The sequence below is a fragment of the Canis lupus genome, chromosome 11 (assembly GCF_003254725.2).
Source record: "Canis lupus dingo isolate Sandy chromosome 11, ASM325472v2, whole genome shotgun sequence".
In the NCBI taxonomy this organism is placed as follows: domain Eukaryota; kingdom Metazoa; phylum Chordata; class Mammalia; order Carnivora; family Canidae; genus Canis; species Canis lupus.
Window position 1 is genome coordinate 3817153 of NC_064253.1, and position 24554 is coordinate 3841706.

The 24554-nt window shown below is 44.9% G+C and overlaps 1 long non-coding RNA gene across 2 annotated transcripts in view; it reads left to right on the top strand.

The window, feature by feature from the left end:
• Nucleotides 1-24554, top strand: part of LOC112659694 (uncharacterized) — a 35724-nt gene that overhangs the window by 2742 nt on the left and 8428 nt on the right. For both annotated transcript variants that reach the window (XR_003136444.3, XR_003136443.3), the window contains exon 3: nt 501-629. This is a non-coding gene — a long non-coding RNA (uncharacterized LOC112659694). The remainder of the gene's footprint in view (nt 1-500; nt 630-24554) is intronic.

A 24554-nucleotide genomic window follows, 5' to 3' on the forward strand; every position in this document is an offset into this window, starting at 1 on the left:
GTGTCCTCTTGCTTGAATTAAGAAAACCTGCCAGCAGACAACAAGGAACACCAAGGCTGGGGGTGCTTTGTGATGCCTTTAGCTCTTAGTTCTCCAGTGGTAGAGATGCTTCTTGGGTTACCGATGAATTACTCGTGGGAAACAGCACAGTGTCATGGCTCCAATATGGGACAAATCACAGTATATTACAAAATATTATTTCTTCCTCAGCACTTCTATAGGGATGAAGTCTGGGTAAGATGAACATTAGCGTTAATGTAGATGGGGGGAAAAGAGGGTCACAAAAAAGCAAAAGTGTCCCGAAATGCTGCTTGAGTGGGGATGGCTACGCTACATAGTCCTCTAGGTAAAGGAAGTGGTAAGTGATCACCGTGGGTATTTCTGTATGTTTGCGTGGATTTGTGCACCTGGGCACGGCTATTTGTGGGCGCAAATACGAGTACATAAGCACACGTACAAACCTCATTTTTCACGTGAATGGACTCCTCATTCTCTTTCAGAGCTTGGATTCCCTTGAAACGAGGGAACTGGGATCAACCCAGCTGGTCCTCTGAGGGAATGTCTGACCGTGGGGCAGTCAGGTTGGCCAGAGTATGCACTTCTTCCCACATAGTGTGCCCTCAGTAAAGGTATGGTTCACTGAATGATGTGGGAGAGGGTGGGAGTGGGGAGAAGAGAGTCAAGAGAGCCAGAGAATGAGTTTTTCTGGTGGCGAGTGCAAATCTTGGCTCTCCGGGAGTTGAAATGCCAGGATCTAGAGGCTAAAATGCAGATCCAGAGGCTAAAGTGCGGCTTCTCAGCCAGCTGACTCCCCCTGTCCACTTCGATTTCAAGGACCCCACTGGAAAGGCTTTTCTTTAGATTAATGGGGTGATACTCAATTTTTTCTCTATTTCTCCAGTATGTCACAATCATCTCAATGGCCATACTCTTCCTTTTTCTCAACCACTTGCCACTCCTCCGACCCTGGGAAGAAAAGGAAAGGGTGGATCACTTGGGTTCCAAGGTGACCACATTGCCAGTTCGTTCCAGGCTCCCCTCCCCCACTTTGGGGCTCAGATAAGCAGAGAAATGGTTTTATTTAGAATTGAGTCATAATTCCTCAGAAACAGAATGTGCAATTTCACAGCATGGGCACGTTGTGTGCGGGCTGTCAGCTTCGGTTATGCTGGGGCTCCCAAGGATGCTCTCAAGGTTGCGTCTGTTTGCCAGTAATAGGATTTACATCGCGAAATGCTGTTTGTCTTCTTTATAATGTCGTCCACTGTTTATGCGGCTAGGCTGTGAAAATGGTATTGCCTCTGTAGTGATTTATCACATCGTGCCCCCTCTTAAATCCATCTTTGGTTTGGATGTCAAGTGAGACTTTGGTTGAGGAATAAAATCATGTGGCCAGGTACACATGTGGAGTGTAGAGTGTTGGTATTTGGTTTGCTTTTGTGTCTGATTTCCTCAGCAGGGTCTTGGTTCAGGTCTTGGTAGCTGCAGAAAAATGATGATGGCATGCAAGCTGTCCTTGTTCCCCAGTGATTTCGACGAATGTCAGTGAGCTCTTACCTAGTGGCAAAAAGAGGGCTGAAGCAGAGAGCTTTCTGGGGGGCTTGTCACTGTACCCTATCCTTTATGAGTTTAAGCCCCGCATTGGATGTAGAGCTTGCTTAAAAAAAGATATGTCGAGGTACCTGGGTGGCTCAGTTTGTTAAGCATTGGACTCTTGATTTCAGCTCAGGTCATGATCTCAGGGTCATGAGATAAAGACTGTGTTGGGCTCTGCGCTGAGTGTAGAGCCTACTTAAGGTTCTCTCTCTCTCTCTCTCTCTCTCCCCCTCTCCTTCTCCCTCTCCCTCTGCCTCTCCCCAGGATCCTTCCTCACCCCAAGCTCAAGTGTGTGCACCCATGCTCTCTCTGTCTCTAAAAAGGTCCCTAGAAGTTGGGAGGGAAATTGTGGGTCAGATGAAACCTCAAATCCTCTATATCCCTGCACAGAGTGTGCGCTTTGGGGATTGATTCTGTACGAGCTGTTTCACAGATGGGAAGAGGGTCATTATCTCTCAGGAATATTCAGGAAGGCATTGGGGAAGAGTTTGAGAACCTGTGTCCTAGGACCCTAAAAATGTCTCAAAAATCACAAAATTGTTGTGGCAGAAAGTATCACCTTGAAAACCCTCTATAAGGTAGGGGAGAAGATTTTGGGCTTCCCTGTGTAGGGGACATAGGAAACTCTGGAAACAAACATATATGGGTCTAAATATCATGTCCACTGCAGTGAAGAAATTTACCACTTCTGGGATCCCTGGGTGGCACAGCGGTTTGGCGCCTGCCTTTGGCCCAGGGCGCGATCCTGGAGACCCGGGATCGAATCCCACATCAGGCTCCCGGTGCATGGAGCCTGCTTCTCCCTCTGCCTATGTCTCTGCCTCTCTCTCTTTCTCTCTCTGTGACTATCATAAATAAATAAAAATTAAAAAAAAAATAAAAAAAACTAATTAAAAAAAAAAGAAATTTACCACTTATAAATTTGGCTTGATTATAGGAAATGAGAGCATGTACTTTAGGGTCTTTGGCACCTGCCTATGGCTTCTCAGGGTACAAAGAGTCGGAAGAAATATGATGTATTCTCTTTCTAGTTATTCAATTAAAAAATAATTAATTATTAATTATTATTATTATTTTTGTTTTAGGGAGGCTCCATTCCCGACATGGGGCTTGAACTCATGACCCTGAGATTAAGAGTCATATGCTACACTGACTGAGCCAGCCAGGTGCCCTTCAAAGCACAATTTTTTAATTTTTATTTATTTATTTATTTATTTATTTATTTATTTATTTATTTATGATAGTCATCACAGGGAGAGAGAGAGAGAGGCAGAGACATAGGCAGAGGGAGAAGCAGGCTCCATGCACCGGGAGGCTGATGTGGGATTTGATCCTGGGTCTCCAGGATCGCGCCCTGGGCCAAAGGCAGGCGCCAAACCGCTGCGCCACCCAGGGATCCCCCAATTTTTAAATTTTTGTAAGAGCAGTTGGTCAATGGTTAACTTATCAATTAGCTTTTCTCACAGGTCCTTAATATTTCTTCCTCCACTTCAGTTCCCTCAAAAGCAATGAAATTTGGTGATAAAGAGTGTGTATAAGGAGCATCATCGTCACCATCATCATCATTATTATTATTTCAGCGTAGAGAAAGAAGGTATCTGTTTTTGGTTAAAAGCGCATTGTATTTGGCCAAAAAAATTTTTTTTGCAGCCTCATGACTGTGCGATCTAGAGAGATTTCAAAGTCTTGACTTGAGCACATGCAGTAATTAGGAGGTATTACTAGGTTAATTAGAAGCTGTGCCTCTTAATGATTCAAAATTGTTCAGGGGAGAAAATTGCGAGAGAAGAGAGAGTATAGGGAGAGGGTTTGTCTCTAAAAGCTGCTCTCCTGTGAAGGTCATGCTGTTGTTACAGCAAGATGTGCTTGTGTTCCTGTTAGAAATGTTCATTGTGCCTGCTTTGTGTCAGCTGTGTTAAGTGAACAGTAATGCATTTATTAAAATAATTTCTGCTTGTTGACTAAGTTAAAGCAAAAGTACAAAGGCAGCCTTGACCCTGACATTATTGGTTGATTGGTCTCCTTGACATCCAGTCTTCCCCAAATACTCTATCTCCTGGACCGATATCTGTAGGTCCCTCTGGCTGGACCCTCTTTCTTGGTCTGCTCTTGCTGTATGGCTGGATCTGGTGGCAACATGCATGGTGTGACAATCACTTATGTCCCAATGTCTAGAAACCGCTTTTTTAGCCTAGACCTTTCTCCGGAGCCCCTGATCCCCACGTATGACAGATGCTTCTGTGGCTTCTCGGATACAGCATATCTCGTTGGAATTCGTATCTACCCTTCTCCATGCATCTGCTTTCATTTCTGTAGAAATAGGGTATCAAGTTGGACTCTTCTCATTCTCTCATTCAGCAAACCAATTCAGGCATCGCATCCTGTAGATTCTGTCTCCTTAACTCCTTTCAGACAGATCCACTTCTTCAGTTGTGTCTGTGCTACTGTTAGTCTCTTGTCCTAGGTCTGACCCAGGCTGCTTTGAATACCTAAGTCCCTGGCCGACCCCCTCGGGAGCATGAACATTCTACTTTCCTCATCTTTGGTTCCTTTCATATGATGAAACCAACTAGTAAACTATTCCTGGCGTCATGGAGACGGTGTGTTATCCACATGGATTGAATTGGAACCTTTTGGAGAATCAGTAGAGCTCTGGTGCCCTGGAACATCCTAACCCCTTGGTAGTTTCTGTCTGGATCTCCTTCGGGCAGTCTTGCAAAGCCACCTGTTTGTATGTGACCTTCTGCTTCCCATTTCTTGTATTTTTCATATTTAATGAAGGGTGTGGCCTGGTGTGCCCAGTGTACTTATGTGGCATCTACTCAGCTATTCCTTGGTCATAAATTTCTGATAACCCAAAGGCCAGTTGATTTCCTTCCAAATAGTTTGCTTCTGCACCCAAAACTCTGCAAGGAATAGATGCTCCCCTGCTCATGATCTTTCTCTGAGGTTAGCTGTAACTGACCCATCTTTTTTCTTTTTGTTTTCTCCTTCTTTCTCTTCCTCCTCCTTCAACTCTCCGTACACTTTTGGTATGCTTTTGGCAGTGGCCTCCCCCGTTTCGTTTATTTAGAGGAGAAGAGGAGCAGAGAGAGAGAGAGAGCAGGAATCTCAAGCAGACTCCCCACTGAGGCAGGGAGCCTGACTGCAGGGCTCCATCCCAGGATCCTGAGATCATACGGCCTGAGCCAAAACTAAGAGGCAGGTAGTTGTTTAACCGACCAAGCCACTCAGGTGCCCCTAGTTATTCTTTTATATTTTATCCTCATCATTCTCTCACTTATTTCCATTTTTAATACTGTACACGCCCTATGTTTTTGCTTAATTTGTCTCTGCTTTTCTTCCTTTCATTAAGAGTTTATTTTTCAGTAATCTCTATACCTCACGCAGGGCTTGAACCTGCAACCCTGAGAGTCTCGTGCTCTATGGACTGAGCCAGCCGGGCACCCCTGCACTCTTATTTTCCTTTAGAGCTACCTTATTTCTCTTCCTTCTGTGAGGTGAATAGTGGGGTCTTCCTGGTTCCAGTTTTGTGCCCTCCCCCTCCTTCCACATTTTAGAGCCCAAAGGAGCTTTTTGTATAGTGTGCAAGGCCCTTCATGTATCTCTGCAACCCTCATTTCTTGTACTGACCCATCTTGAAACTTCTGTTTCAGCCATGAGGAATTGTGTATGGATTCTTCTGCAGCCCCCTGAGGCTCCTGTCTGCCCTCTCTCTGTAATCCATCCAATTGCCTTAACTACACCTACTCAATTTTCAAAACTCGATTTGTAGTGTGTACTCAAGAATCCTTTGGGGACTCCTGGGTGGCTCAGTGGTTGAATGTCTGCCTTCGGCTCAGGTCATGATCCCAGAGTCCTGGGATGAAGTCCTGCATCAGGCTCCCTACAGGGATCCTGCTTCTCCCTCTGCTTATGACTCTGTCTCTGTGTCTCTCATGAATAAATAAATCTTAGGAAAAAAAAAAAGAATCTTTTGCCTCAAAGACCTTCCTCTCATTCCCACAGTAGAACTGACCTATCCCTCTCTTAAGTCCTGGCTATAACCCACGTATGCTTCTCAAGAGCATCGGGTCACATTATGCAGCATAATGGAAATGAACCCCACACCACACAGTTTCCCCTCTGTTCCAGGAGCTGTTCCGAGGGCTTACCTAGCCCACTTGCGTTACAGATCTATCTCCCCATGGAGCAGGGAGAGTCCTAAATGTTCATTTTAAAATTATTGGCTTTTAATTATGCAAATAATAGATACAACCGGAGGAGAAATACCTACTCCTGCCACAAATTCTAACTCCCTGTGTTTGAATCAATATACTGTTTTTCCGTCTGCTTTGGTTTTTAAGACCAATCCCTCTGCCTGTGTGCTGGAGTCACCCTCCTCTCACTTTCTCAGGGACCACATTTCTGCAAGTATTTGCTTTATTTCTTGCATCTTCTAGCGTGGTGGTAAACAGGTCATATGGCCAATTTTCAAATCTTGGCCCTGCAACTAACTGTGTGACTTGGAGCAGATTAATCGACTTTCTGTGTTTCAGTGACTTTCTCTCTAAAATGGTGATGCTTTTTTTTTTTTTTTTTAAAGATAGATATCTTTTATATCTTTTTTTTAAAATTTTTTAAATTTATTTATGATAGTCACACACAGAGAGAGAGAGAGAGAGAGAGGCAGAGACACAGGCAGAGGGAGAAGCAGGCTCCATGCACCGGGAGCCTGACGTGGGATTCGATCCTGGGTCTCCAGGATCGCGCCCTGGGCCAAAGGCAGGCGCCAAACCGCTGCGCCACCCAGGGATCCCAATGGTGATGCTTTTGATAAGTAAACAAGCAATACAAGGAAGTATGGGGGCCAGGGCCCAGCACAGTGTAAATGCTGAGTAAATGTTAACTAGCAGATTATTAAAAATCATTCGTGGGGCACCTGAGTGGCTCATTCGATTAAGCCTCCGACTCTTGACTTCAGCTCAGGTCAAGATCTCAGGGTCTCAAGCCCCGTGTTGGGCTCTGTGCTCAGCGGGGTGTCTGCTGGTGATTCTCTCTCCCTCTTCCTCTCCTTCCCCCTCCTCTTGCTCTCTCTTTCTCTCAAATAAATAAATAAATAAATCTTTAAAAGTAACATTTGCAACAGCATATAAAACGCCTCATTGTCACTCATTAATGAACATCTCTTGGGCTCTTGTCCCCCTCTGGCTCCTGTCCCATTTTCATCTCTGCTTTACAGCAAAAGTGGTTAAAAGAGTTTCTACTTGCTGTCTTGTTCTCATTTTCCTTTCTCTCCTCAACTCAGTGGATGGGGCTTTCATCCAAACCGCTTCAATGAACTAGCTCCTGTCGAACTGATCAAGGTCACCAGTGATTTATACTTTGTCAGAGTCCATTGTCACTTCTCTCTCTCCTTGTTCCCAGCTGACCTCTCAAGAGCAACGGACATGGTTGATGATTCCTTCCTTGAAGGGCTTTTCTTTGGGCTTCACTGTCATGGCAATTCTGGTTTCCCCCACCTTTAGGGTCTCTCCTCTTCAGTCTTAATGCTGGCTCTTCTCTTGTTCACCAGACCTCTGAAAATAAGAGTCCTCCAGCCACTCTTTCTTTTGTCTTGCTCTTTTTTTTTCCCTAAAGATTTTTATTTCTTTACACGTGGGAGACACAGAGCGAGAGGCAGAGACACAGGCAGAGGGAGAAGCAGGCTCCCTGCAGGGAGCCCGGTGTGGGACTCGATCCCAGGACCCCAGGATCATGCCCTGAACCAAAGGCAGACCCTCAACCACTGAGCCACCCTGGAGCCCCTTGGTCCTGATCTTTATCTAAATTCTCATCCCCCTGATCTCACCTAGTCCCATGGCTTCAGATACCATTTATATGGTGGAGATTCCTCAAATTGTTATTTCTAGCCCCAGATCTCTTCCCCGGGCTTCTCACTCAGGTATCACACTGCTTATTCCCACAGGAATGCCCCTGGTAGGCATCTGGGATGTCATATGTCCAAAACAGAACCATTCACTCCCCTCCTCCCAACTCCCCACTTCCCATCCCGCCCCCGCCCCCAGACAGCACACCATCCAGTCTAGACTGCAACACGTGTGTTCTCCTTCACTGCTTTTTCCCTTGATTCCCTGTTAGAGTCCACACAATCAGTGTATTATTTCGAGTCCCTAGCTCTGCTTTTTGGCTCCTGCTTTCATGTTCCTGCCCCATCTTTCTCAAGCATAAATTGGATTGTGTCACTCTTGCTGAAAATACTCGAAAGCTTCCATTATACTTAGAATAGAATTCAGTCTCCCTGACCTGGCTGAGAAGGCTTCACCAAATCATGCTCTTTCCTAGCTCTGGGCCCTCCTGTTCTTCTGCTCCCTTCCTTGCTCTCTTCACTGTAGCCTCTTTGGATTTCTTTGACCTTGAGCGTGCCAGGCTCATTCTGGCATCAGAGCCTCTGCACTGGTTTTTCTTTACCTGGATGCTGCCTTCTTATGCAGACGTCTGCTGAGATACAGCAATAGGTATCAACAGAATTGTCTCTATTTATTTAGAACTCTTAATTTAAAGATGACCTCTTTCATGGCTCTGTATTTTACTTTTTTAGCTCTGATGGAATAGAAGGTTAACTTCCTTTTCTCCCCTGATTGGGCTTGTCACTCTAATGCCATTTATTTAAGAGACAGCTGTTTTCTCCACTGATTTGAGAAGCCAACAGTGGACACTTGGATGGCTTGTACTGGCATTTTTTTCTTCTAAGATTTTATTTATTTATTCATGAGAGACACACAGAGAGAGGCAGAGTCATAGGCAGAGGGAGAAGCAGGCTCCCTGCAGGGAGCCCAATGTGGGGCTCCATCCCAGGATCCCGGGATCACAACCTGAGCTGAGGGCAGACGCTCAACCACTGAGCCACCCAGGCACCCCTGTACTGGCCTTTCTTGTGCAAGGATTGGTGAATGTCCTTAACTGGATCTGGATTTCATAGGAGAGCCAGCAAGTCCTCTGGATCATGGTCAAAGTTTCTATTTGGTTTAACATTTTTGTGACTCTAAGAAATTTCAGTTTTATGCTGGCATCTACTATCCAAAGGAACGTATTAATGAGCAGCTATGAGTCTATGAACATTTTCAGGAATGTCTAAGTGAAGTGCCCGTTAACTATCTCATCTGTGAAATGATTTCCTCACCTCTTTAGCTCTAAATCTTGTGATTCTAGGTTTGGGCTTCTTCAAAGCTTTTCCTTTAGACTTTTGAATGAACGCTACTCAAGATAGTCTATTGCATACTACATTCTTTGATTTTGAGATTAGAGTATAGAAATTCAACCATGTATGGATATTTCTTTCACTGGAAAAGCATGAGGCATTCGTCAACACCCAAGGGTTGTAAACTTTCCCTCACATCCATCTTTGTTCCATTTTTGAGCTCCACGCCTACATTTCTTTTTAAATATGTGAACCAGACCACATGTTGGCAATCGTGGACACCCTAGACGTATGCTGGAATTGTTGCTTAGCTTTACTTTCTTCCACCATTAATGCTGGAAATTTCTGATTTTTGGAAGGAAACTGAAATACAGATATATCAATGTTTTCTCAAGGTCTCCCCCCCGCCCCCAGATCACTGTGCTGAATTTGTACGTTATTTGGACCATTTCCATATTGAAAGGCTCAGAAGGCTCTACTGTGTGACTTTTCTTTTGCCCTCTGGGAAAAAGGTCTAAACATTTTAAATGGAAATAGCAAGCCTATTATGTAGGGAGTGTGGTTGTAAAGCAGAATGACATTTTGATAATAGCAAGAAAACTCCTGAGCAGAGCCTGGCTTCCCTATTCTCAGTGCTAAATAAATAATGCATTTTTCAGAGCCTGTGTCTTTGGATGCAAACCTCCTTTTTGGTAAAAAAGAAAAGCATTTCGACTCTATTATTGGCCTTTGGATTGTTTCTGTTTTCCACCAATTCTGAAATTGCAGTCAATTAGGTACTTTTTCTTGTGACAGATTGGAAACCAGAAGGGAGCTGATGAATTCAAACAGAGAAATATGAGCTAAAAATGTCTTTAAAGCCCTTCTTTGCACATTTTCTCTTTAGAATTTATAGAGTACATTAATTTTCTGATATAGTGAATTATGAGATGCTTAGCCTTATGTAAAGTTAATAGAAGGCATGCTTTATTTTGAATCCCTACCTATTTTTCAATTTATTTATTTTAATCATTTGCATTCTGTTACACAATTGGTGGCCTGGACTCCTATGCCTCCTTGACAATCAGTGCCTGGTGTTTTTGTTTTTGGTTTTACAGTTGATTCCTTGTTGATGATCTATGATTGCTAACCTTTTCTGAGTTTGTAACACCATCTGGATTTCTCATTCAAAGTCCACGGAGTGAAAATGATACGTTTGTTTTTATGGTTGGGCACAATTTTTTGGGTTACTGATGGGCACAATTACCATCTCAGTATCATCATTTTGAAATAGGTATTTCTAATCCCGTGAGTATCAATCTGGCCAAGCAGTGCTCATGTTTGAAACACTTAGTGAGTGGGGGATTTGGTGGACAGTTTTGGTGTCCTGCCCTGATCCCCTTTACCCATGTATTTAAATCTGGTCCAGACTCTACTTCTAGAGAACCTGACCTGTGGTAGTTGGTCCCAGAAGAGGGACCTAGGAAGCAGACTCTAGGAGATTCTGAAGTTGGATCACTTCCGAGGTGGCTGGCAGGGGGTCCCCATCCCTGGTGGTAGGTGATGTGCTGATAGTCTTTGGTTTGCAGGTGCACTGCCCTTGTTAAGCCTTTTACTTGTGTGGATCTGGGGAGGGACACAGATGGAAGGAGATGTAGTGGCTCCTGTAATATCCCTGGGAATGGAGAGGCTCCGGGGCATTCACATTATAAGGACTGTTGCTGAATACCCCTACTGCTCGTGGCAATCAATCCCTAACTCAAATGAAAGTGTGCAGGTCAGAGGATGTTCTTGGCAGCATTGAAAGGGGTGACAGAATGCAGACCAGGCACGGGACCAAGTTGCAAGAGTGACGGCACTTTGGAGAAAGCTGAGATGTCAGCCAGGATGAGTCTATGGCAGGTCTGTGACTTCTATGACAGGCGAGGTCCCTGTTAGGGAGGGAGCAAGACTGAGATCTGTACTCAGGTACTCGAATTCCCAGATTACTTTATTTTTTATTTTTTTATTTTTATTTTTTTCCCCAGATTCCTTTAGATTCTTAAAACTGCAGTAGATTCCCTCCTGCTTGCTTAAATTCTGTGGAGGAGTCACATTGGATAGAAGTGCCTGGAGGACCATACAGGCTCTCTAAGATTGGCCCCCCCTTCTGTCTTCCTAGCCACCCGACCAAATAGCTGAGGTCAAGCCCCAGCAGGACCCAAAGGGGGAAGAGTTAGGCTTGCTAGGGGAGGGGAGGAGTGTTAAATGCAAAAGGAGCTGCGGGACCCATTGGCAACCAGGAGAGCATGCTGGAGAGTGAATAGGGGATGTGGAGTTTAAAGTTGCATAAGGAGATTTTTAAAAATTTTATTATTTTGTTATTTATTTTGAAAGATTTATTTATTTGAGAGAGAGAAAGAAGGAGCACGAACCTAGAGGAGGGGGATAGTGAGGGGAAGAAAAGCAGAGCAGAGTCCCCGCTGAGCAGGAAGCCCAACATGGGGCTCAATCCCAGGACCCTGAGATCATGACCTGAGCTGAAGGCGATGCTTAACCGACTGAGCCACCCAGGCACCTTTTTTTTTTTTTTTTTTTTTTTTGTAATTTAACTTAATTTGAATTCAATTTGCCAACACATAGTATAACACCCAGTGCTCATCTCATCGTGCGCCCTCCTTAGTGCCCGTCACCCAGTTACTCCATCCCCCTGCCCTTTTGCAATCCTTTGTTTCTCAGAGTTAGGAGTCTCTCATGGTTTGTATTCCTCTCTAATTCTTCATCACTCAGTTTCCCCCCCTTCCCTTATGGTCCCTTCCACAATTTCTTATATTCCACATATGAGTGAAACCACATGATAATTGTCTTTCTCTGACTTATTTCACTCAGTGTTAATACACCCCAGTTACATCCATGTTGATCTAAATGGTAGATATTCGTCCTTTCTGATGCCTGAGTAATATTCCATTGTGTATATACCGCATGTTTTTTACTGGGAGATTCTTTTTTAACTTAAAATTTTTTTTAAAAAAAGATTTTATTTCTTTATTCATGAGAAACACACAGAGAGATGCAGAGACATAGGCAGAGGGAGAAGCAGGCTCCCCTGCAGGGAGTCTAATGTGAGACTTGATCCTGGAACTTTGGGATCACACCTGAGCTGAAGACAGATGCTCAATTGCTGAGCCACCCAGGTGTCTCAAGAGATTTTTTTTTTTTTTTTAACTGCAAGAGACTGTCCTTTGATACAGGATTTAATAGCCTGGCAAGAACCCTGGATATAGGTCTAGTATTCTGCTGGGATGGGCCTTGGAAGCTTGGGAAAAAATACAGCCCCACTACATGGGGTAGAGAAGCTGGAATTGGCTATGGCCGATTGTGGAAGATTTGCAATGAAGCCTTTCCCTTAGGTCCCACTTGCCTGTGACTTCACGGGTTGGTTCCCCACAATCAGCCATTGAAGATGGGAAAACCAGATCTGGGTTTGTGAATGAGTAGGCCTGCTGTATTTAGTGAAAGTGAAAATCATTGCTCTCACACCTGATCCCCACTGAGGGCTGGTTTTGATAAACAGTGGTGTGGGGAAATACTACCTGTGGGCAGAGCTTTGGGCAGTAGACTTGGCCATCCACTGTATGGAAGGAGAAGTGGCCTAAGGTAAGAATATATATGGATTCATGAGCAGTGGAGTGGCTTAGCTGATCAGTCAGGGGCCTGGAATAAGCAACGTGGAAGGTAGGAGGGAAGAGATTTTTGTGAGGAGGCCAGTGGTTGGACATCTGGAAGAAGACTTAAAGTGTGAATTATGCATGCTAGCATACTGCAGATAGCTTCTACAGGGGAATAGTCACTGGCCAGGTGGACACAATGATTCAACCAGTTAAGGTCTGCTAATCTTCGTTGTTGGCCACCCTAGTGTTTGGGCAGTGATTGGAGTAATTATGGTAGGAGGTATGAAGTCTAGGTATGGACCCATAGCGTGGGGTCTCTCCATTTAGGCTTAGCTAGCTGCTGCTGAATGGTTGACCTATCAGCAAGAGTCTGATGCTGAGCTCCTGTTACAGCAATACTCCTCAAGGTGGGCAAACAGCCACTTGGTGGCAAGTTGATTAAATTGAACACCTTCTACCCTGGAAAGAGCAACACTTCATCATGGCTGGGGCAGATACATGTTCTGATTATGGGTTTGACCCTTCCACTTGCAACACCTCTTTCAGAACCACTGTTCAAGGGCTCAAAGAATGACTCACCAGCACTGGGTCCTGCATTATATCACATAGGACCAAGGGATATGCTTTCTAGAAAACAGGGTGTACAGGAGGCCTGTGACCATGGCATCTGTACTTCATCCCATATCATTGAGAAGCTGCTGGACTGACGAGTCGGTCAAGTCCTCCAGGGAATAAATGCTGAGAATGAGCGGGGAGTGTGAGGGGGTATTGGAAGTAGATGTAATGCCTTTGAAAGATTACGAGGGGATGAAGCAGAATAGGGTATGGAAAAGCTATGATGGAATCTGGCATCTGTAAAAAAAAGAAGAGAGGAGGCAAGACTGGTGATGGCAAGGTGAAGACCTGGATGTACATCTGACATAGTCAACAGGGAGTCCCTGGGGCAATGGTGCCTTCTAGAGTCCTGCACTGATGGCAGCCTGGGAAGAGTGTAGCCTTCAATTGAAAGCTGAGGCAGATCTCGAGGGTGCTGTCGGCCAGATGTCCCCTGGATTCATTCTTGAAGCTGAATGGCACATACTTTCTTGAAGAGAGGTCTGAATACCATATGTCCGTGGCTGCCACAGTCGACACCTTGTGTGTGTCCTGTGGATCCACATGCTTGGAGTTGCAGCCCCCTAAGGGTTGCAGCGGGCTCTTTCATTAGGGAGACTTAGCAGGGGGCAGGTGGTGGAATCGTCTCGGGGCTGCCTCTGGTCCTCATCATTTTCCTCCTCCCTCATCCATTCTAAATTCCCCTGTTTTCGGCTGTCTCCTCTGCTGTCCCTGGTGCCTCACTGGGGGGTGTGGCTCAAACCTTCATTCCAGAGGGGTCTGAGTCCCTGGAGGTGCTGGCTTTCTCTGGTGGGGCTGTGGCACTTGTCCATTTATGTTCACAACTGGATAGAAGGTTCCAAGGGGGCATGCCCCTCATCAGTGGACCAAGACTTTTAGTCCTGCAGAGCCCCGAGCTGCAAGAAACGGAAGCATGAAATGCCTCAGTGGGATATGGGGAATGATGCTAAGGGGGCGATTTCTGCTTCTATGCCTTGGTTTCTGGATCCATGTATTCTTAGAGGTCTCTGATTCCTCATGCATACCACATCCTGAAGGTGGCAGCCATCCTTAGTGAGCATTGCCTCCAGCTGGAGGAGTACACCACAGAGGGCCGGGGCAGAGCTCACCGTGGCATATGGTAAGCTTCAACAAAACACCGCATGCTGAGAATCAGACTGCCAGTTTCTCTTCTCAGACACTGATAACCAGGGAGGAGGGGGTAAGTTTCTTGTTCAGATTAAAAAAAAAAGTCCAGATATTGATACTTGGACAAACCTCAGTAAATGCCCAGCTCTTTGCTGGTGGGGAGATCTTTAAAAAAATAAGATTATAGGGATACCTGAGGGGCTCACTCAGTTAAGCATCCCAACTCTTGATCTCAGCTCAGGTCTTGATCTCAGGGTGGTGATTTCAAGCGCTGCGTTGGGCGCCCTCTTGGGCATGGAGCCTACTTAAAGAAAAATAGATTATCTGATGATGTTTGAACATTTGGAAAGTAATACTGGTAGGCATCTGACAGATATGATGGAGCATGTGGAGAAAAAGTGATCATGGTACCCAGAAAACTAGCATCGTATGTAGAAAATTGAGGCGATAGTGGTGTTTTGTTGCTGTTGTTGTTTTTTAACACCACCTACCAACTTCTGGATTTGTTTATTATGTTTATAGTGTTCTACTGGAATGTCAGAGCCATGGAGCCAGGAGGCTTTGGTCACAATTCTTCCAAGTACTTAGCATGAGAGCTGGTACACAGAGCAGTTTGACACCAGTTGAAGAGTTGAACAACAAAAAGAAGCTATTCTTGTTTATAATCTAGGAAATCAATATAATATAGGAAACCTTGTGTATAATAAAGGAAACTGAACCCTATTATAACATGATTTGATATTCAGGTAATACAGTGTTATAAATCATAACATCGTTTCCATATTTGTAACAATATAACAAGTAACAAATATTAAATTATAATATGAAATATAAGTATTTTGAAGCAAATGGAATCAAATAGTATTTTGCTATTTATATTATAAATAATACATAAATAATATATAAAGCAATAGATTGCATTATGATTATATAATATAATTAGCATATTACAATATTATGTACTTTAATTTGATATAATTACAGCATACTACATCGATTTCTTTCCTTCTTTCTTTCTTTCTTTCTTTCTTTCTTTCTTTCTTTCTTTCTTTCTTCTTCCTTCTTTCCTTCTTTCCTTCTTTCCTTCTTTCATTAATTCACTCATTTATTTATTTAAATAGGCTCCACACCCAGCATGGGGCTTGAACTCATGACTCAGATCAAGAGTTGCATGCTCTACCAACTGAGCCAGCCAGCTGCCCCCAACGTACTACAATTGTAATTGTAAAATAATTGCATAAAACTTATATAATAAGGGAAATAAAATAATTCTACATTACTTACCTCTGCAGTAAAATGCTTTTACTGAACCCCAAAAATATGACTGCCCATGATAGATCTAAACTTAATTGTCATGTTACTCCCTCTGGAGGTTTGTAAATAGGTGGTAGGAATTTAGAAGCTAAATTATCATTTCCCATATTTGGAAGTCAGTAGATAACATCCCAAGTTTTGAAGTGAGTAAATGGCAGAGTAAATATATTATTTAGAAACATGGAAAGTGCATACTAGAGGAGACCCTTGAGGCAGTTGAAACCTTTTGATCCCTGAAAGTCGAGTGGACATTTGGGAAAAGCGAGAGAAGTGGGTGTGGTTTCTCTGCGTTGGCCTTGCAGTGTGTTTGCTTTCTTCAACCCTGTGTTTGTATTACATTGATAGAAGTACCCATTAAGTAAGCCAATTCTCCAAACAATTCGTTGGAGCAAGGTGCTGTGCAATTTTTGTGATCATCTCAGTCTTATTGCTGGACTTCCTAATGATGATGGAATCTGATCGCTGGAGTAGCTTATGCCTCCATGCTTTCTAGACCCATCTCTGGGTGTCCGTGCTGACGGGGTGGCTGAGTACTCAAGTGCATGTTCTGGAAAATGTCCATGTGGGGCTGAATATTTGATAGTGGCCTGTGCGCTGGGAAGGGCATTTCCAGCAACCTTTACAGAAGTGGGGATATGTGGTGCACCTGGTGGCTCAGCAGTGAGCGGTTGAGCTCAGGATGTGATCCTGGGGTCCTGGGATCGAGTCCTGCATCGCAATCCCCACAGGGAGACTGCTTTTCCCTCTGCCCGTGTCTCTGCCTCTCTCTGTGTCTCTCATAAATAAATAAATAAAATCTTAAAAGAAAAAAGAAGTGGGGACCCCTGGGTGGCGCAGCGGTTTGGCGCCTGCCTTTGGCCCAGGGCGCGATCCTGGAGACCCGGGATCGAATCCCACGTCGGGCTCCCGCTGCATGGAGCCTGCTTCTCCCTCTGCCTGTGTCTCTGCCTCTCTCTCTCTCTCTCTGTGTGTGACTATTATAAATAAATAAAAAATAAAAAAATGTTTTAAAAAAAAGAAAGAAAAGAGAAGTGAGTATACTTGTTGTAGGATATATACCCTCAACTATGTAGCACAGAGTCTGATTTTTAGCTTCATAACCCCCATGCTATGGTGCCTTGGAATATAGAAAGTGTCACTAAATAACTGTTGAATGAGGTTGAATTATTTGCTAAATGTTGAGGGGTAAAATCTACTTTGAGCTTCTATTTTGTCCTTTCACTGTCACTTTGACCTCTTTAAAAAATTCTTTTAGTTATCATAATGCATATATCATGATATATTTCCTTAATATAATATAGTCCATCTATATGACATTAATGGGAATGGGAGGAAGTCTTTTTAGCAAAGAGCACAGTGAAGATGTGGCTTGATATAAACACATTTTTTAAAAAAAGAGACTTATTTTTTTTGGAGAGGGCGAGAGAGACAGAGAGAATGAGAGACAGCATAAACAGGTAGCAGAGGGAGAAGCAGGCAGGGAGCCTGACCTGGGGCTCCATCCCAGACTCTGGGATCATGACCTGAGCCAAAGGTAGATGCTTAACTGGCTGAGCCACTCAGATGCCCCAGCAGTTATTTTTAAAAGCATCTATGTGGGGTGCTTGGGTGACTCCGTTAAGTGTCTGACCCTTGCTTTCAGCTCAGGTCTTGATATCCGGGTCAAAAAAAAAAAAAAAAAAAAAAGGCATCTATGAATAGGTGGCTTGCTTGCAGGCAGTTATGATTTTGCAGCTTGGAAACTACATTTTCTCAAGTTCAAAGCACTTTCCACACTTAAAATTCTCACAACGGAGTGCCAAAGGTATTATGTCTCAGGAATTCTTATGCATATTTTATAAATGGGAAAATAGGCAGAGCAAGACACCCACTTGAGTCAGAAATGAGTAGGGAAACCCTAATGGAATTTAGACTTAGAGGTTGGCCTTCATTCTCCATAGCCTTGCTCTGTGTGCTGGAGAGCTTGGCCTGGTCTCTACCCAGCACCTTCTATCAGCTCCTGAGCAAATTATCTTCAATATTTCTACATTTCGTAATTCTTCCCTATTTTCAGTTGTTTTAGGTTCTCTGCTTTTTTTCCCCTTGGTTTTGTTTTCTTTTTTTCACTTTTCTCCTCTTTTATTCCTGGCTCATTGGAACATTAAGCTTTATCCTATCTCTTGCCCATAATTGAAAGGATATATTTTTTTCAGATTTTTGATTGACTAAGGATCTTCCTTTAGATGGTGTCTGTAGTAAAGATATTGTAATTGGATAGCTAATAATTACAGTGCATGCATGGTGGTTATGTTACTATTCTGAGTGAAGACAATGGCGGGGTAGGTGACTCCCAAATGAGAGATGAGGTAGTGAGCTGTTAAAAAAAAAAAAAGTGGCATTTTTTTCTGGCATTCCAGAAAAGGGATGATAGAGCTTCCATGGTGGGTGGCATTGGGGCAAATATATCTGAAACCTATCAAGAGACCCAGATGAGAAAGACCTCTACAGTGTCCTCTGCATCCAAGAGCCAGAGGGGAAACAGTTTTGTTTTGTTTTGTTTTGTTTTTTTGTTTTGTTTTTTGTTTGAGAAAGAGAAAGAGAGAGAGCAGGGGAAGAGGGAGAGAGAGTCTTAAGCAAACTCTGGATTGAACACAGAGCCAATATGGGGCTTGATCTCAAGACCCTGAGATCACGACCTGAGCTGAAGTCAAGACCTAGATGCTTAACCGACTGAGCCACCCAGATCCCCCAAGGGAAACAGTTCTTGCATGGAAATGAAGTGAGTGAATCACCAAGGAATGACAGACAGGCCCAATCATAGCGTGTGTCTGCAAGTCCCCTCAATTACATAGCGGAGTAGACTGTATAGTCTAAGTAACTGGTCCTGATGCTTTACCACCAAAGGATATGGATAAAAGAGTAGGGGGATGATCCATGGGTCAGAGGGAAGCTGTCCTGGGGGGGCTGTCTACCTTGATCCTCTGTGCCACAGCAGTCAAAAGACACCAAGCTGCCGATTCTTTGGAGAGTGAAAGATGATTCATGCAAGTAGCTTGATTTTGTCTATTATTGGCAGCAGATGATTTTGAGTGGAACCTAATACTGTTTCCTCTCTGTGCTCCTACAGCTTAGGACTCTCACATTGGTGAGCTGAAGTGGGTATCAAGGAGGAGGAGCATGGGATGCATGCGGGCAGCTGGACCCCTATAATGACTGCCGCTTTGTGGAGACCCTTCCATTTGAGTTTTATGCTGCATCATATGTTCAATACATATCTCTATTCTAAAAAAAAGGTCCAGCATCACAGTGGCCTAATGAATCTTACTTCTCAAGAACTTGATACTCCTGAGTAAACACAGTTCTAGAACAACACTTGAATAGGTTCTCTTTTGAGGGTTTGCAAATGTGGCTGTAAAAGAGAAGAATGTAGAATTTCTTCTAAGATCCAGAGTTAAGACTGACTTGCATTTTACAGTGGAATCTGTTTTAGATGAATACATGGATTAATTTGTGTTCGTGTATGGGAACAAAATGTACAGCTTCTGAGACATGCCAGTGTTTATGTTTTGTTTCTTTTAAGATGATTTAGCAGGAGAGGTACTGGGGATAGATTTCAGGACATGAACACCCACATATGCATACAGTATCTTCCCAAATCTCCCCAATGTCAATTCCATTGACCTGTGTGCACTGTCTCCTTGGTACTTTCTCTCTGGAAGGGCTGCCCCTGAGGCCCTTGGGATGGGTTTGCCTTAGTGCAAGGAGAGCAGGGAGTGTCTGGCAATCCAGTGCCCCCAGAGCCAGTTCTTACCTGGTGAAAGACAGGTGTGAGGCCATAAATTCTCAGCATCCCTTGCTCCTGATGGGATGGCTTACACTGTCTCCAGAGGTGCCACCGTTTCCCCCCTCTGGGGTGGAGCGAATGCTATATTCTCTAACACTTGGCTCAAAGTCTCACCCTTGCATGGCTTCCTTCTCTATCTCAATCCTGCCTGCTTCCCTACTGTTAGTTCCTGAGACTACTTCCTAATAAATCAGTTTCATGCAGATCTGAGTCTCAGAGTCTGCCTCTGGAGAAGCCTATCTCAGACGCTTACCATTCGGAGGTGGAATTGGAATGACAGAGTGGCAGATTGTTGTATCCTAATCCTTAAGAAGTTTCCATCTCTTTTCCTCTGATGATCGATCTGGCTTTCTTTCCTCACCAAACTGCTGAATGGTCTTCTGTAGGGTCTTCAGATCGGGAGGCGTTGTGGAAAAAAATCATGGTGTATTTAAGTCAAGCTCCACTTTTGCCTGCCAGCAGGTTATTTGCTAATCAATAAGAGACCAGTTATTTTTATGCTTGGGAAGGGAATTCCTTTTTAGCATGCAGATTCATAGAGCTGCTTTGTAAACAAATTACTTCCTGTAACATGATTTATTTCAGGGGGTTGGAATCAGCACCAAAAATATCTCCGGTATCTGCATAAATCTATAAATACAAGAGGGAAGGAGAAAACTGAGAGGTGGGGATGGGGGAAGGCTGCTAATATTGATTGAGAATCTTCCACGCGCCAGACCTGCTCATGTAATCTGCAGAATGAGAGGGCGCGGACCTTGCCCCAAGGTGGGCAGTTAGGGAACAGGAGCGGGGGGGGGGGGGGGGGGGGGGCAGGGGACTGCTGCCCTTATCGTCATGCAACCATGCAGCCGCATGAAGCCTTTTTGCACTCTCCCTGCCAAGGGCCTGCCTAGGTCAGGGCTCAGTGGAGTGCTGCCCCCTGTCTAGGTGCTCCCTTCTGCATGGGAGGGCCAGCATCATCTCCTTGTGGTGCGCTCCGGCGTGTCTCTGCTGCCAGAACGTAGCTGTGCTTCCCCAATTACTTCTTCCATAAAGTCAAGTTTGGTTTTGTTTTGTGTTGTGTTGTTTTGTTTTTAATCATGGTCTTGAGGGACTCTCCTCTCCCTTTTGCCAATTGCTTTCATCGCCTCTTTGCTCTGACACACACTTTTGGCCAAAAGGATAAGCCAGTTCCTTATGTGTGTCCAGAGGATAGGCCGATTCACTTTTGAGCTGTGCACCAGCCTCAGACCTTGCGCTTTGGACACCCTCTCCATTCTTTCTTCCCTCCAGACTCTGCTGGAGGGGGATCGCTTGATCTGTGTGCCCTTCCTATGTGATGTGCCAGGTGCCAGGAGGGAATCTTTACCCACAGAGAGAAGGCCAGCCTCCCTCCTGACCCAGGGTGCTCCTCCCTTCTCCGCCCGCACGCTGGGGCCCAGCGCCTGTGTTGCCGGTCCCCTGGCTATGGCCTCACTGTGGATGTACCTGTTGTGAATATTTTGAGGTCTCCTTATTTATGCTCCCTGGAACCACTCGATCAATCACGGATATCCTGTTGTTGTCTGCTGTTTGGATAATTTTGTGTTGAAATGAGACATCAGAGAGTTTGGAGTTTAGAACTTGAAATAACTTCAGAGATCGTCTATCTGATCCAGTCCTCTCTCCTTAACTTATCCAATTTGTGATGTAAATAATTTCATAATTACCAAAGTCACGTAATTTTTGGGTCGGGAAACTTTGAAGACAAAAAGAAGAAAACAGATCTCGCATGATGCTATTGTCTAATGCTAACTGCTACTGGTAACTTTGTTTTTTAAGATTTTATTTATTCATGAGAGACAGAGGGAGAGAGGCAGAGACACAGGCAGAGGGAGAAGCAGGCTCCATATGGGGAGCCCAATGTGGGACTCGATCCTGCGTCTCCCGGATCACGCCTTGGGCTGAAGGTGGCGCTAAACCACTGAGCCACCCAGGGCTGCCCTCTCAGGTTTTTTTTTTTTTTTTTTTTTGATCTCAGGTTTTGATCTCAGGATCGTGCATTCGAGCCCTGCATTGGGTGTGGAGCCTACTTAAAAATAAATAAATAAAAATATAGAGTGAACATTGTCTCTCCTTCAGACATTATTTCTTTCAAGATCTTTTAATTAAACGTGCAATAACCAAGTACATGCTCAGTGTTCGGAATTCTAACAATATACACCAAGCGAGATTGCCGCTTGGCCCCTCTTCCCCTTGGCTCATCTCCTCTGTCTTCTTCTTCCCAGACACAATCACTGTCATCACTGTCGTGGGCCTCCTCTGTCCTCCGTTTCTCTGAATTCACACACACATAGGCACACAGAGAAATATGTAGTTTCTTGACTATGTGGATTATGTCATTATCTGTGCTCTGGTCTGGAACTTTCCTTCTTTATGTAAAAAATATGCTCTACACACATATCCGTGTCTGTCAGGAACCTGGGGAGAAACAGATGACTCAGTCGAACCGGGTAATTTGAGGAGAATTTGATGTACTAAGCAGGATGTAGGGAGACCATAGGAGTGCACAGCACCCTGAGGTCAGTCATCCTCAGGGAGCTGTTCCTACCTGTAGACCAGGTGGGAGAAGGGGTAGGAGAAGGGGGGAAAAGAGAAGGGAAGGGGCTGGGGGGGAGGGGGAGATATGTCCCTGGATATGTCCCTGAGATTGTCTGTGGGGGTAGTAGTCAGTCTGTCTACATCAGTCCCAAAGGGAGGCAAATAAAAACCCTTCCTGCTCCTCCCTTCCTATGATGGCGTGAATGCTTGTTTGCCCCCAAATTCCTGTGATTGAAACTCTAACCCCCTACCTGATAGTATTCAGGGGTGGGGCCTTTGGGGGGGCCGTTAGGGTTCTGCATGGTCATGAGAGTGGGGTCCCCATAATGGGGCTAGTGCCTCAAAAGAGCAGACATGAGAAGGCTTTCTTGCTCTCAGCCTGCATGTGAGAGAGCACAGGGAGAAGAGGGCAGGGAAGAGAACCCTCACCCCAAACTCAATCCTGCCTGACCTCGCTCCTCAACTTTCCAGGTTCCAGAACTGGAAGAAAGAAAATGTCTGCTGTTGTGTCGCCTGGGTGACTCAGTGGTTGAGCATCAGCCTTGGGCTCAGGTCATGATCCCGAGGTTCTGGGATCCAGTCCCACATCGGGCTCCCTGCCCAGTGGGGAGTCTGCTTCTCCCCCTGCCTCTCCTCTCCCTCTGCTCATGATCTCGTTCTCTCTTTCAAATAGATTACTAAAATCTTAAAAGAAAAGAACATGTCTGTTGCTTAATCCTTCCAGCCTGGGGTATTTTGTAGTGTAGCCCTAGCTGACTAATACATTCCTGAGATTAGAAGGAGTCTCAGGGGCTGAAGCTAACTCGAAGCTGGAGAGCCAGAGAGTGTGTGTGTGTATTGATGCGGTCGGTCCACAGGCCTTAGCACCCCGAGAACAACACAGGCACACTCATGTAAATTTTATTCATCCAATAAATCTCGGTACCTCTGCATGATGGGTGTTGTTCTAGGGGCAAGGGAATGCTGTTAAAAAAAAATAAAAGCTGGGACGCCTGGGTGACTCAGTGGTTGAGCATCTGTCTTTGGCTCAGGGCAGGATCCCAGGGTCCGGGATCGAGTCCCACATGGGGCTCCCCACAAGGAGCCTGCTTCTCCCTCAGCCTCTCTCTCTCGTATCTCTCATGAATAAATGGATAAATCTTTAAAAAAAGCCACCGTCCATCAGAAGCTCCCAGTTACCCCGCTGCACAGAATGCAGAGTATTTCCTAGCTCCCATGTACCAGAGTTTGCTCATGATTTGTTGTAGGTGGGAATTTATGCTGCTTTGATTTTCTTGATTCAAACAAGGCTGTGACTGTTCTCATCCGTGCATCTTTTCTGTGTGCATAATAGTACTTCTTTCTGGTAGATACTAAGAATGGTTGGATTAAAGGAGATGTGCATAGGGGTGCCTGGGTGGCCCAGTTGGTTAAACATCTGACTATTGGTTTCAACTCAGGTCATGATCTCAGGGTCATGAGATAGAGCCCCTTGTTGGGCTCTGGGCTCAGTGCGGAGTCTGCTTAAGATTCTCTCACCCTGGGGCACCTGGGTGGCTCAGTTGGTTGAGTGTCTACCTTCAGCTCAGGTCGTGATCCCGGGGTTCTGGGATCGAGCCCTACATTGGGCTCCCTGCTCAGCAGAGGGTCTGCTTCTCCCTCTCCCTCTGCTGCTCCTCCTGCTTGTGCTCTTTCTCTATCTCTCTGTCAAATAAATAAAATCGAAAAGAAAAAAAAATGAAGATTGTCTCTCTCTCTGCACCTGCTTCTTCCCCAAAATAAATAAATCTTTTTAAAAAAATCTACATATAGGCTGATCTAAAGTACAGTCCTTCCCTCGACATTCTCTTAGATTTTCACCAGTTTGATGGGGGCAGGGGTAGTAGGTAATTGTTGTTTGAGTCCAAATCTTCCTAAATGAGAACCTTTAAGTGTATTTACAGCTATTGGTGTTTCTTCTCTGGTGAGTTGCCTTGCCTGTTCATATACTTTGGCTATTTTTTTTTTTTTTAAGGTTCATTGCCTTTTTAAATTTCTTTCTAAGAAGTCCCTGTATATTTTATGCTATCATTCTTAAGTCTTATTCTGTCTACTGAAGTAACACTGTCTACTCAGGAATTAGGTTGTGCTTGTACCTGGGGCTGCTCAGTCACGGTGCTGATTTTCCTCTCATGGTAGACACTGGGTGCTCACCCATCACCAAGATTCCCTCTTCGCTCCCCTGTGAATGCTTCATCTCTTTATGGCACCATTCTCCAGCCTGGGGCACTGCACCGCTGGGTAGCATATACCAGCAGCTGTTTGCCAGGGAATGTTGTTCCCCTTTCTCCAGGGGTAGGGATGACCAGTCCCTGGGGACACACTGTCCTAATGTCCTGGCTCAGGCTTACTTGCTTGATTTCTTTCTTTTTTTAAGATTTTATTTATTCATGAGAGACACAGAGACAGAGAGAGAGGCAGAGGGAGGAGCAGGCTCCCTGCAGGGAAACGGATGCAGGACTCGATCCCAGACCCCAGGATCACAACTTGAGCCAAAGGCAGATGTTCAGCCATGGAGCCACCCAGGTGTCCCCGTGGCTCATGTTTTCTACCTCATGGCTCCAGCCTGGGGGTGGATGCCTTTGCTGCTGAGGCTGAGCATGGAGAGTGGGGTCAGGGCTCAGCCAGCCACACTGCCAGCTGCCCAGGGACTGTCTCCTCTCTGCCCTCCTTGTCTGAGCTAGGTGTTCCC